Source organism: Macadamia integrifolia, chromosome 4, assembly GCF_013358625.1.
Source record: "Macadamia integrifolia cultivar HAES 741 chromosome 4, SCU_Mint_v3, whole genome shotgun sequence".
Lineage (NCBI taxonomy): Eukaryota > Viridiplantae > Streptophyta > Magnoliopsida > Proteales > Proteaceae > Macadamia > Macadamia integrifolia.
The window spans coordinates 27,981,976-27,996,575 of NC_056560.1; the positions used below are offsets into that span (position 1 = coordinate 27,981,976).

Below are 14,600 nucleotides of genomic sequence, written 5' to 3' on the forward strand. Positions count from 1 at the left end.
CAAGGTAGGCTGATCTTTAGATCAAGAAAGGACCTATAAGGAGATGTATATTTCATGTGATCACAGATATGATATCAACTCCTTATATATATATATATATATATATATATGTTTCCAGGCGATTTGGATTGATAATTTTCTATTGTCTGTAACATTAGATAGTTATATGTCGTATATTGAGGTGTATTTTCTACTATTGTTCAACAAAGTTTGTTTGAGTGGTGTTCGGTCTTGGGATTATTTGGCCAGGAGTCAATGGAAAGACATCAGTATTAGTGTAGCCCAAGTGGGAGATTGTTAGGATTTTTATGTGGGCTTAACTGATACCGATTGATCCATTGGGCCCAAGCAATTTTAGACCCACTCTGATTAGGAAACTCCTAGCTCTTTCCATTGTGAGAGTGGAATAGGATTTTAGGGATTCTATTATAAATAGAATACTGACGGTCCCTGCAGCCATTACTTTACTTAATGCCTTATTGGTTTTAGGAGCACGGCTTTCTCACAAGAGCAAGTGCACAGAAAGAAAGAAAACCCTAAAGTAAGAGGCTGCAGAAGATCTCAGTAGGACTCCACTTGCGTAGTTCGTCATTGTCATCTTCATGGGAGTAATGTTTAACCACATGGGACAGAGGTTCATGATCTATGTTCATGGGACACAGGTACTTCTTTATTCCCATTTATGGTTCATGTCATGGTTGTTCCATTGATTATTATAGATATGGTAAATCTATATGGTTATGTATTTTAAGATGGGATACTTTATTGTTCTTAGTTTAGGGACTACACCTATGATTAATCTTTTATGATTGGTTGATGATTCTTGTATTCTAAATACTATAGGGTTATTCATATGTTTAATATGGTAAAGAATCCCCAACAATGGATACACCTAAATGAATACGGATGTAGATCGAATTCGGATTTTCAATTATCCGTTTACTCTCTAACTTGTGTAATCCAAACCTTTCTCCCCCTAATGAATCAAATTTGCTCTTAATCCATCTTTCTAAGTTGTTTCAATTTTTTTTCCTCATTCTAGAACCTGTTTAAACTTCTAGAACCCTCAAAATCATTAATTAATTATTAAATCGAATTAGATAATTATTTTCTGGTAATTTAGATTTTAATCCGAATACGGATACCCCTAAACGAATACGAATGTGAACTCAGATTTCGAATATCCATTTACATCCCTACCTACACTTGGCCTATATTTGCTAAAACTCCCTTATCTTTTATTCTTTTCTAGTACTCAACTCCCCTGTTCTTGAACTTTTACATTTTTTTCTTCCATACTCTTTTTAAATACCCAAATTATCCCTCCTTGTCACCTAATACCTATAATTTTTCTTCAAATGGACTAGTTTAAAACATGCTTATACTGCTGCGTTTGGTAACATTCTATTGGAACATTTCTAGAGTTTTTTTTCATTTTATTGGAATGAAAAAAAATGAAAAAACAAAATAAACCATTTGGTGCATCATAGACGAATTTTCTTTTTCTTTATAACAAAAAAAAAAAAAAAAAAAAAAAAACAGCAAAAAATGGAATTGACGGAAGGTCAAATAGTTGTTCTGTCTTACCAGCTTCATTCCAAATTAAAAAAAAAAGGGAACTATTTGGGGGATTTTAGGGAATTGTTCCCAATAAACTTTTCTTCCACCCTAACTCTTTATTTTTCACAATTTCGCTCACAGGGAGGAGAGAAGACCTATGTTTTGAAACCGTTCCAAAAACAGATTCACCAAACACCTTTTTTTTTTTTTTGTTTAAAAACGGCATTTTGAAATAGAAACTAAAATTTTCGTTTTTGACACAAAACGTCACCAAACACAACATAATCCAAGAAAACAGTCAAGTCGCTTGTCCTTTCATTATTACTTTGTTCAAATGTTGCTTTGTTGGTTGAAATTCAAACCCCTCCTTGACTCCCATATCAGCACCGTTTGATAATGTTTCTGCTATTTTTATGTTTAGAAACAGCTTTTCATGTTTTCGAAAACAAAAATGGATTTTTTCGTGTTTGATAAACCTGTTTCTCGAAACGTTTTTTGTAGACATAATACCACTAAAAACCCCAATAGTATCATCGGATGCCCAAAAGGGAGAGAGTATTCGATTGCCTCTTTTTATGTTTAAATAGTTGAGAGAGATTTATTGGGGCACAATAACATTTTTTTTTCTCAAATTCGTTTCTAGAAACGACGAAACAAGTCAGACTTGTTTCATCAAAGTCGTTTCTAGAATTGTAAATAGGCATAAATTTTGATTTATGTTTCTATAAATGGATGAAACGGAACAACTTTATCAAACACTTGTTAGACTGTTTCTCCATTTCTGAGAACAAGAAAACACAAAAATGGCAGAAACGGAACGTTATCAAACGGTGCCTTCTTCTTCTTTAAATGCACTAGTATTGAACCACTTAAAGATATTGTTTATTTATTAGTTTTTTTTTCTTTTTTAATTTTGTCTCATCTATCATCAACTTTATTGTTTATTTATTAAAATTTTCTTTTATCTTATCCATCATCACAAGTTTAGTAATCTATTATTTTGATCGGATTGGCTTGGTATGGTCTTATCCGATACTAATTTGGATTGGTATCGATCTCAATGTTACATTCCCCATTCGGGTTGCAACACATGGTTTTAGGGATAAAAAAAATTAAAAATTTGATAAAAGTATTGGATTTGTATTATTCTCAATCAATACCGATATGGATCACTTAATCCTTCCACAATGAAAAGAGATTTAAATTTATGAGAACTCACCACTCTCTAATGGAGGAATGGGACCCATGTAAAGTATTGATTTTCATTCCCAATCAATTTGAAAAAATTTTAATAGGTTACAAGTGAAAATGAGGGTAATCTGGGTATTTAAAAAATAGCAAGGGAGAAAGATGTAACAGTCCAAAAACAGGAGAGTATCAGAATAAAAAAACAAAAAAAGTAGAAGGCAGGGAAGTTTTAGTAAATATAGGCCAAGTGTAGGGGAGTGATAGTAAATTCCCCTTCAAAATAAAATGAAGGGTGTTCTTGAGATGAATGTTGTTATGGCCAAATAGTACTCATCAATACTAGCACGACATGTGGACCTGGTTGGTCTGAGCAAGTCCGAGGCAAGCCAGTCTCGGAACCAAAGAAGCTGATTAGGAAGGATTCAACTATCTAACTACTAAGTTGTACCCACGCTTGTGGATCATCAGCCGACCAATCGAGCTATATCCCCATGCTATGCCCATTGCTTAGGCCAGTCACAGAGCGACAGAGGTATGCCCACATCTGTAGGTCAGTATCCAAATAACTGAGCCACATCCGAGCTACCATGGTCAGCAATCAAGCTATTGAGCTATGACTACATTTATAGGTTGGCACGTAGGAGACCGATTGGCCATCGGGTGCTCGGAAGAAGTAGCTCGGCAACTGAGTGGCTGAACCACTATCCCTCGGAGAATCCTTGGATAAAGGAAAATTGTTCGCTATAAGGAAACTCACCCCTAATTAAATATGTAACCTCCAAGCAAGGAGCGGATCTATCATAATCAGGAAAGCTCACCTAGAAGGACTCCTAACCTCCCCTAAGAGGAAGGAGATTTCCCTCATCAAGCTAGACATAGAAGGTTCCTACAACTGGAATAACTACCATCCACACACTTTTCGAGTACAACTCATACCATACTCGGACTCCTACCGGGATTAGGAGACTCGCCTAATTGAGACTCTCCATTATTGCCTCTCTGCAGCTGTAAATACCTAGGTAAGTCCCCCTTTATAGGGATCAAAATCTTCTCCACTCTACTTGGAATTACTATTTGCAAAGAGATCTGACTCATTCGATACGGTGCAGAATAGAGTGATTCTAACTCCATTAGATAATAGACACCCAAATTTACAATTTTTACAGAAATTACCATCTTCAAATTCCGTCTTTAAATGGGTCAACATTTGACTCCAAGTTGAGCACAGGATTCTAGATATTCCAGATTTCATTTTTCTTGTGGAAACTGGAAGTTCGATTGACCTCAAAGTTGTGACTTCAAGTTTTCAGAGGGGAGGGTTCGATCAGTGATTATAGTAGACCCTTACCTAAGATTAAAGTATGATTTTTAGTATGAGTAATTTAAGTTTTAATTATAGTATATAATGAGGGATTATTATGAATTATAGGTATTTTGTAGACAAGCGAAGCATACTGAAGAAATATACGTTGATTAATCCAGAAGGTGAGTGAGAGTCCACAAAGCCTATGTATTATTTTTATACATAAACTCATTGTCAGTTATTGGTTATGAAACAACATGATTTGGAAAGGCATGGAGTTTAGCATTTGTTCTTTATCGTTCATTAAAAAGCATACTGTGAAGTACTAAACATATTTTGAAGCATGGTATATTTTACTATAGGAATAATGCATGGTTGTTATTTTATTTGAAGCATGATGAAACTTTTTGTGTTATGGATTTGGTATTTACTGTGTGTGCAACCGTTGGACTGCAACTCTTCCAACAAGGGGTTATGTATTAGGGTGGATTACTGAGCAGATGAGTGAGGCAAGAGTGTGACCTTTAAAGACATGATCCGGTCCTGTGAGCCAAGAGCTTGACGCTCGTAATTCCACTATGTTGGATATGAGGATCGAGGGGTGAGACAAGAGCGTGACGTTAAAGGAACATGGTTTTCTTTTCATAAAAACCCATTACTGGTTTTGTGAACCAAGTGCCCAAGTCCCATCACGATGATTATATTATGAGATATGCTATGTTGATTTTAGCAATGCCACGATATGGACGTTACTCCGATGATTAAATGGAGTATGATGTTATAAACTCTTGAATTTAAATGTTTGAATTAATTGGACTTATGGTATTTTCAGTAGTTTATAATATAGATAGTACATAGTGCAAGGGGTAAGCCCAACGGGAGCCCGACCATGCCGACCTGTTTATAAGCTTGACTCGACCCGACATGTGTTAGCCTAACTGTTTAAATGTATAGTTTGATTTTTTTTGTAGAATATGGTATATATTGATTTTTTTTTTTATCAATTATTGAATGTAATTAAGTCTACTATATTTTCAAAATTGTTGGTTTTAATAAAATATAATAAAGTATCTTAAATCTAAAACAATTAAAGACCATTTAAGACCCGCTTAAGGCTTTATTAATACATCATCTCGTTATTATAGTCCGATCAACCTGATTCAGAGAAGCTTAGTTAAAGCCTAAAATCCGATTGAACTCGACACTAGACCTATCAAGAGCGACTATTCCTTTCAATAGGTAAGTCACAATTCAAGGGTATAGGCCCGCTAGGCCTGACACCCCTAACGAGAAAACCACCCCACCTCCCACCTCCCACCTCCCACCTCCCACCTCTCTTTGGTTCAATCTATGGGTGGTGGAAAGATCATTTATAGGGATGAAGTGGAAGGGGAAGAGGAAGAGACCGACACAAGGGTGCAGGCGTTGGAACCACGCTCCCAAACACGAAACTTGCACCAACAAAACATAGCCGAAACTCAAAACCAGCCTGGCAAAACCTATTGGCCGAGACACTGACCATGAGAAAAACCTGAGTGATGGGTCAGTGATATTTAATTTGTTGACGGAAGTAACGTAATGGCAGTGCCGGATATTTTGTAACGGAAGTGAACGGAAATGAAAGAGGGGCATATGGTGGAGGACAGATCATCTGAAACCGTCGACTCAAGAGTCGAGAGGGGATAGAGATCCGCGTTTGCCTGATATGTAGTTGCAGACTTCGGGTAGCTTCCATCTCCATAGCTGTAGTAGAAAGCATTTTGTCTTCAGGAATATAATCCATTGCTTCCTGAGAAAGCAGTCTGTGATGAAAGATCCTAAGATAGAAGGGCTAGAAGCCTAGACTTTGTTTCGGTGGATGCCCTTCCTCTGTCGACATTAGATGGGAAACTCTATTACAGAACAGGTTATCATTTTCTTCTTGAAATCTCATATGCTTGCCTATTTGTTTGTGATTTTTTTATTTCTGTAGGATAATATACTGAGAAGTTTTGTAATAAATGCAGCATCAAAGCAATCTAAAAAAATGAATCTGATGATGCACCTAAGGAGGAAGAAACTAGAATGGAAGATAAGAATGATGATACGGATAAAAGCATAGTGAAGCTTACAAAGCAGAACAGAGGGCTAAGCGAAAGAAGCAAAGGAGTCAGCTAAAATAGATGAAGTGCAAGAAAACCCTCAAGCAGAAGTGCTGGTAATTTCCACATACGGATTTTTTTGTGATTGAATTGTTGTTTGTAATCTCCTTGCAAAAATATTAAAGAAGATTTCACCAATATTCTGTACTTGCAAAGAATGGGTTTTCTAATGCTTAATAACTTTATTTTTTTAATTTAATCATATATTGGCAAAAAGGGACATCTGCCGGAAGTTGAAGTTGTGTTGCCCTCAAACTCAGGGACCATAATTACAGAAGTAGGAAACAAACTCTCCTGACCATTCGTTTTCTTGTTCTTTCCCGGTCTCTACAGGCATACACTAATGCAAGCTGGATTTTTTATAAGAAAATTTAATGAAATATTATCTCTAAATTGTTTCTGAATTTCACCAAATTAAAGAAGAATGAAACAAAGCTTGCCCTGTAGTTGATGAAATTGGTGAAAGTTTTTCTTCACGACCTCTCCCTATATAAGAATGGCTGAAGTGCTATTGGCACTGTTTTAGTATGCAATAATTTACCATTTACTTAGTATAATAAATGATTGTTTTCAGATCTATGAGCAGTTTTTCTTATCGCATGTCTTCCTTATGCTTCAATCAGTTGATGTGATTTATTGGACCCTCATTTATATTGTTATTTGTTGCTATAAATTAAATTTTCTCTGCTTTAGTAGATCAGTCATTCAATTCCATAGATCAATGGTTCTCTTTCTTAACTACATTGTATTAATGCTTAAGTTTGTCACTTGGATATGGGTATTGCAATTTATTTAGACTTTTTCTTATAAAATCCCACTCTCTTTATTTGTTCATATAATATGAATAACTGTTGGTAAATTGGTCATGATTAATGTAGGTACTGTTTCTCTGTGTGATTTTTATTTCTCATATTGTCAACCATGTATTTGGGATTTTTTTTTTTGGGGGGGGGGGGGGGGGTTTGATAGTGACTTTGCTTTTTTCATGTGATTGATGTTCATCTTGTGATTCAGTTTTTTAAAAGCTTCTTGGTGCTTAGCATTTTATTACCATCTTAGAGAAAAAGCAAATTGTATGACTTATAAAACTAGGTGAATTACACCTGGACCCCCTTAGGTTTGTGACTACTTTAGATACTTCCCCTTCCTTTCATGAAATTCCCCATTTTGTCCTTAGTTTCATATGTTTTCTTCCTGTAAGGTTGAAGAGCTCATGATGGAAATTGCAACCGCTGAAGAAGAAATAGCTAGATGAAGGGAAGCTTGTGAATTGGAAGTGGAAGCTGGGAAAAAATATCATTAAAGAATATGACAAAGATGTAAGAGTCCTGCAGTCTGATTTATGTTTGTAATTAGGTTTTTGCAATTTTGTTAATTCTTTTTGTATTGCTTGCTATCTCAATCAAAGCTATTTTGTTGGTTGATGTTTTTAGTCACATCGTAAGTTTTCTTCTAAATCTGTAAATAGTTAATGATGTAGATATGACTATAATATAGATTTGGATAAATTGTAAATTGTTGAGAATTTATGTTACGGAAGAAAAAGCAATAATAATATACGTATCCTTTGTTTTCTGTTTCTCCCATTAACCACTAAGAATGAGAAACAAATTTACCATTGAAGATAAGAGAGCTACAAATGGATACTTTCTATTGCAAAAAACATGGCAAGTTTAGGCCCTGAGAGGAGGGGACAATTTCTAATAGCAAACCACAAGACATCAATGGTTCCAATATACGCCAGTATTCTCAAGCATGCCGAAACATGACCGACAACTTACTGGCCTCTAATGAATTGATATCTTTCATGGCCTTGATCTATCTGACCTCTCCCATTTGAGATTTGGTAGTTGAAGAGGATTTTAGAAACTGAATCAGTTATGTCCTATATCTCTAAAGAAGGATTTGGAAGATTGGATAGATAGTCTTGGTCCAGTTTTTTGCCACTACAACCGACTAATGTTTGGGTGATTTTCTTATTGTTGCCTTTGTTTGGTGTCTGCCCTTGGATCTGAAAGCCCCATGTTCCTTGGTCTCTACCATTTCTCTTGTATTTGTCCTCCCCAACACCCGCTTTCATTGTTTCCAAGTAGGGAAAAGCACCAAATTTTTTCTTTTTTGAGCAAGGTTTTAGATCTCGCTCTTGCCCCCATCTCGCTGATCCAAAAAAGAGAGATCTTGTGAGATCTCGCCGAGATCATATATTTTTCTCGGTCCACTTGGTGGTCATATGGTATTTGTAGCCCCTGAAAGTATTTACCCTATTTTAGGCCTTTTAAACACAATGGAAACATCAATTTTTTAAAAATCATACTTAAATGGTACTTTGACTTCGTTCCTATGTAAGTAGTCTCCGACTCTTCGGGCCCTGGGCTAGTATGCTCTATTCCACAATCAACACATGACACAACATAATCATAAGAATTTAAAATACCTCATGGATAATTGCTTAATTGTTTAACAATTAACATTGATGATTGATGAGTCACATTCACCTACATTGAAAATTTGGAATGACATAAGATAAGCCACATAACAATATAAGGTCAATGTTTTATGCATCACTTATTTAAACAAAAATATATATTTCTCTCATGAATCCATAGATCAATGTTATATGCATCACATATAAAACAGCCAAATATTTTTTTAATCTAAAATGGTTCTTGAGAAGAAAAGTAACTCCAAATGTGGATGAAGATCAGAAGATGTGATATTTTCTACTCTTTAAGCTTTATTGAGTGTAGGAATGGAGATCCTCAAGCAAAAGCACCAAAATCCTTACTCCTTAGTGTTTTTTCCTCAAAAAACTAGAAAGAGAGAGGTTAGATAGAGGCGAGATTTGATGAGATCTGGGCGAGATTTAGGGAGATCTTGGCGAGATCTCGGTCAAGTTTTTGTATAATTTATAACTCGCCATGCATCTCGTCTCGCCTTTTTGGAAAAAAAAAAGATATTTGCGAGATCTCGCTGAGATCTTAAACCGTAAATTAATTTTAATGAAATATTATCTCTTAGGTACTGGTTTCCGAATTTCGCCAAATTAAAGAAAAATGAAACAATGCTTGCCCCTATAAGTTGATGAATTTGGTGAATGTTTTTCTTCACGACTTCTCCCTCTATAAGAATGGCTGAAGTGCTATTGGCACTGTTTTAATATGCATAATTTGTCATCATTAGTATATTACATACTTGTTTTTGGATCTATGAGCTGTTTTTCTTATCATTTGACGTCCTTATGCTTGGATCGGTTGATATGATTTATTTGGACCCTCATTTATAATGTTTTTTAACTTCCTCTAGTTTAGTATATCTCTCATTCAATTCCATAAGATCAGTGGCTCTGTTTCTTAACTATTTATGTAGGTATTGTTTTATTGTGTATAATTTTAATTTCTCACATTGTCAACTATGTATTTGGGATTTTTTTTTGGGGGGGGGGGTGGGGTAGTTGGGGTTTTTTTTTTTTTATTATTAACTTTGCTTTTTCCAAGTGATTGATTTTCACCTTGTGATTTGGTTATGAAAAATCTTCTTGCTGCTTAGCATTTTCTTAACATCTTACAGCAAAAGCAAATTGTGTAACTTAAAAAACAAGGTACATTATACCTAGACCGCCTTAGGTTTGTGACTACTTTAGATACCTCCACTTCCTTTCATGAGATTCCCCATTTTATCCTTAGTTTCATAGGTTTTCTTTCTGTAAGGTTGAAGAGCTCCTGATGGAAATTGCAACTGCCAAAGAAGAAATTGCTCGATGGAAGGAAACTTTAAATGTGGAGGCTGGGAGAGATATCATTGAAGAATGTGACAAAGAGGTAAGGTTCTCACTGTCTAATTCACATTTGTAATTAGGTTTTAGCAATTTAGTTAATTATTTTTGTATCACTCGCTATCTCATTCAATGCTATTTTCTTGGTTGATGTTTTTAGTCCTGTCAAAAGTTTTCTTCCGAATCTGTAAATAGTTAATGATGCAGATATCACTATAACATAGATTGTAAAATATTGAAAATTGCTGTTATGGAAGAAAAGGAATAATAACATACTTATCCTTTGTTTTCTCCGTCTCCCATTAACCACTAGGAATGAGAAACAATTTTACCATTGAAGATAAATGAGATACAGTGGCAAGTTCAGGCCCTGAGAGAAGGGGACAACTTCCTTTAGCAAACCACAGGACATCGATCCCCAGTAATCTCTTAAGCATGCCAAAACACTAATGAAACTGACTAGCCTCTAATCAGCTTATATTCCTCTGCTCCTTTATGGCCTTTGACCATCCAATCTCTCCCCTTCTAGATTTAGTTGTTGAAGAGGATTTTAGAAACTGAATCAGTTGTGTCCTGGATCTTTAAAGAGGGATTTGGCGGATCTAGTCGATCCATGTGTTGGTCCAGTTTCTGATCACTTCATTCACCCATGTGTGAAAACCAACTGATGTTTGGGAGATTCTCTTACCTAGGAGTTTTTATTTTTATTTTTTATAAAGGGGGGTTGTTAATGTAAGATTAAGAATAGGTAAGAGTACCCAGTCCAAAGTGAGCAACAAATGACCCAAAGACTCTACTGAGATTGTATATAACAATCCCCTAAAACAGTAGCTATATATATATACCCATACAAACGGCCAATCAGCTAGGGCAGATTAGGGATAAAATCCATCAAAATGCCTCTGCTGCAGCCAGTAATGGCTGAAAGGACAGATTTTTATAGAGAGATCAGAGAAGGCTTCTGGAATATATTCAGCATTGCCAAATGCTTTTGGACAATTAATTTCTTTTCTTTCAATAGGAATGATAAGATGCAGTATACTAAAGAAATTACTGACTTAGTTGCCTATGTGTTTCTCACCAAAACCTTGCTTGTTGTGCAGGTTATGATTTAGCTTCCATATGTTGTCATACAAGCTTATATATATATATATATATATATTTATATATATATAGCATTATAGTATATGCCATGATGGGAGCTCAATGGACAGTTGTGAAGTTCTTTTGGTATCTCTACTTCATGTACTTTTCACTGTTATACTTTACCTTTTATGGTATAATGTCAGTGGCTGTGACACCCAACCAAAACATTGCTGTCGTAGTTTCTGCAGCATTCTATTCTGTACTGAACCTCTTATTTGGATATATGGTTCCACAAACGGTTAGTTCCTTAGATCTTCCTCCATTTTAGATAGTGTAAGTTATAGATTTCTTTGTTTACTAACATTTAGTCCATTGCAGCGGATGCCAGTGTGGTGGAGATGGTACTACTGGATTTGACCTGTAACTTGGTCCTTGTATGGATTGTTTGCTTCACAAATCCACAGCATGGAGGGAATTCTATATCCTAATAAAGATAACTGCTTTATTGATACGAAATGCACTGGATGTAAACCCCTTTATTCACGCACTCTTATTTCTTCTTATGTATAGTCTTGTCCTTATTTATCCATAAAGATAGCTAATATTTTCATCATCTTTTAGGACACTTTTCAGATTCTCCTTGTTCCCACAACTATGATTTAGGAGAACACTTAGAGCCCTATCAGGGAGAATGTTTACATAGATACTCTGAATTGAGTTTATCAATTTCTTCATTTATGCACAAAAAAATTTCAATAAGAAAAGTTCTCAGCAAAAATTGAACAACCAATATTTTATAATAAAACTAATTAGGACTAATATAGTTTATTGAGTTTTTGATACTTAACCCCAAGAATAGTCACCCATCAGAATCATCACACCTCATTCGTTGTTTGTGTATATCACACACCAACCATTGCTTAAGTCCATCAGTGTCCCTTCAAATTCAAACATGTGATCAAGATCACGAATAAGCCAATCACGCCCTTTCAAATCTTGTGAGTTCAATTGATCTCCCAAGAACAGTTTCATATTTGTGGACCTGAAATTGAAAATGATTAAACAATAATTAGCAATTTTCACAAGTGTGTGACCTATGACCGAAGGCATTAGACACTAATCACCTTGGTATAAGTCCTGCTAGTGATAGAACATTTTGCACGGTTTCCCATTGTTACTAGATCCACATGAATCAGAAGGCTTTGCACCTTGGTAAAGCTTCTTAACAACTTAAAAAAGCTTTACTAAGGTGCAAAGCCTTCTGATTCGTGTGGATCTGGTAGCACTGGGAAACCGTGCATGAAATGTTCTATCACTAGTAGAACTTGTACCAAGGTGCTTAGTGTTCTAATGCCTTCGGTCATGGATCACACACTTGTGAGAATTGTTAATTATTGTTTAATCTTGTTCTTGGGAGATCAATTGACCTCACAAGATTTGAAAGGGTATGATAAGCTTATTTGTGTGCTTGATCACATGTTTGGAGGGAAACTGATGGATCCAAGCAATGGTTAGCGTGTGATATACACAAACAATAAAGAATGCTCATGGGTGACTAACCTTGTGGTCAACTATCGGAAACTTAAATAAACTATTTTAGTCCTTGCTGAGGACTTTTTGTATTCTATTTTTGTACATGCAGGGAATTTTGTTCAATGGTGCGTGAAATGGTCATCTTTCCAAAGGAAGAAATTGATGAGTTCAATTTAGGTTAACCAAATTTGTTATTCTCGTAAACGTTCTCTTTAATAGGACTCCTAGTGTTCTCTTGTATCATTGAGGAATTGGGAAGTGTCATATAGGGTGATGATAATATAAATTATGTATAAGGATAAGACTATTATATGTAAGGAAAAAAGTGAATGACGGTGGTGTATATCTGGTCCACAGACACAAGTCTAAAGAAGCAAGGCACTGATGATCACAATTGGTAAGTTGAACAAAACAGAGATGTTGAATGAGTTTACTGCTGCATTTGATTCTTGAGCTTGAGTAGGAAGTTCTCATTGTTGTCCTCTGCAACTCTTCCCAGTTTGTTTACTGAGTTCTTATTCCCTTGAATTCCTAGGTTAATAACATCATCTTCCTTTTTTTCTCCCCTTCAGTTTCAGGGACTCGCTTTCTTGATGCGATCAAATGTTGGCAGTCTCTCAAGAACTGCCCATTTTAATGCTTCTTCATCATCTCTGTTGCGAAAAGACTGTATAAGGAGACGTCGTTGCTTGAACTTCTCCTGAATCCAGAGCCTCTTCTACTTCTTCAGATACTCTGCAACTTTGTAAATGTCACTGATTGGTGTACTTGAAAATAATAGAAAGACCATTGGAAGGCTATGGATGAATGATATAACTTCACAGTTTCAATGCAATTTTTTGTGATCCAAGGATGTGCGGGAATTTAATTTTATAGGAGTCCTTGATTCATAACCTGCCAAATATCAATGATAATATATGGAAGTTCAGGAACTCTCTCTTTTAATGCAATGTGTGCAGTTGAGCTCTTTATGAAGCCCAGGTGGTTATGATATGAACATTCAGTTAAGTTGCATGTGATTATGTCCCAATAATTTTGCATGTAAGGATTCAGTTACTCCTTAAATTATCAGCGTTTCAGCAGGGGATTATGATTTGATTTGGTAGATGAATCTGTTTCTCTGATCACAGATAACCGAGGATAATGACCAGTAATTCCATATAGAGCTTCTTGTGCTTCAACTAGAATATGGAACCGTGATTAGAAAGTTCTTTTAAAGTTTGTCATCTCATCTATCATCCTTACTAATGCCTGAACAAGTTACTTGAATTATGTTGAAACAGTGATTCCTTTGTATAGAAAACTGGAACCTACCCATGTCCTTCAATGCTGTTCCATACGAATCAACATTGGTTACACATGCCTTCTTGTTGTGGACAATGTACACGTTTTTTGAAATGTTCTTGCAGAGGAGGGAAGTGGGGTTCTGAAGAACTGGTCAAAAGTGAGATTCCTAAAATTTATTTTCATATGTTTCTCTCTTAAAAATTTAAATTTAGTTCCCTTCCTAACCCTCCCTCCTCTCTCAACATGCCTTAATCCGCTAAAATCTTAATAAAAATATTTTTAGTCTCACATTGCAATAGTAACGTCGCGTACTATATAGTCTATACTATCATTATCAATGTGCCTAGACATTTTTTTTTTCCTCTAACGATGAGTATTCATGCCAAAGCCTCTAGTCCCGTGAGCCAATATTGATTCTACAATCGCATGGATCGGGTCACACCAGGTTGAATGAGAACCATTCAATTTTTATCGAAAGCATTGAAGAGCATTAAACACCCCGTGTGAGTGGGTCACACCAAGGTTAAATGAGAACCATTCAACTTTTATCGAAAGCAGTGAAGAGCACTAAATACCCCGTGTGAATGGCCTCAAGGAGGTAAGAGGAGTCGAACTTAGAACCACACGCTTCCTAAGGCGAAGGTTCCTTGTCAACTCGGCTATCCCCTTACGGTTAAGTATCTAGACATGTTACCCCCTATGAAAGGGAAAATGACTTTTTTATAGATAC

At 35.7% G+C, this 14,600-nt stretch overlaps 2 long non-coding RNA genes across 5 annotated transcripts in view; both read left to right on the forward strand.

Annotated features, from left to right (window-relative positions):
* Window positions 1–13,515, forward strand: part of LOC122076911 — a 42,119-nt gene extending 28,604 nt beyond the window's left edge. The window contains exons 4-6 of one of the 4 annotated variants that reach the window (XR_006139615.1): window positions 9,900–11,348; window positions 11,429–12,980; window positions 13,156–13,515. This is a non-coding gene — a long non-coding RNA (uncharacterized LOC122076911). Of the gene's footprint in view, window positions 1–9,899; window positions 12,981–13,155 lie in introns of all 4 variants that reach the window. The other 3 variants (XR_006139616.1, XR_006139617.1, XR_006139613.1) reach the window with 3 other exon arrangements.
* LOC122076912 lies at window positions 5,492–7,616 on the forward strand. The gene is made up of 3 exons (XR_006139618.1): window positions 5,492–5,957; window positions 6,058–6,248; window positions 7,394–7,616. It is a non-coding gene; the product is annotated as an uncharacterized LOC122076912 (long non-coding RNA).
* Window positions 13,516–14,600: the final 1,085 nt, after the last annotated feature.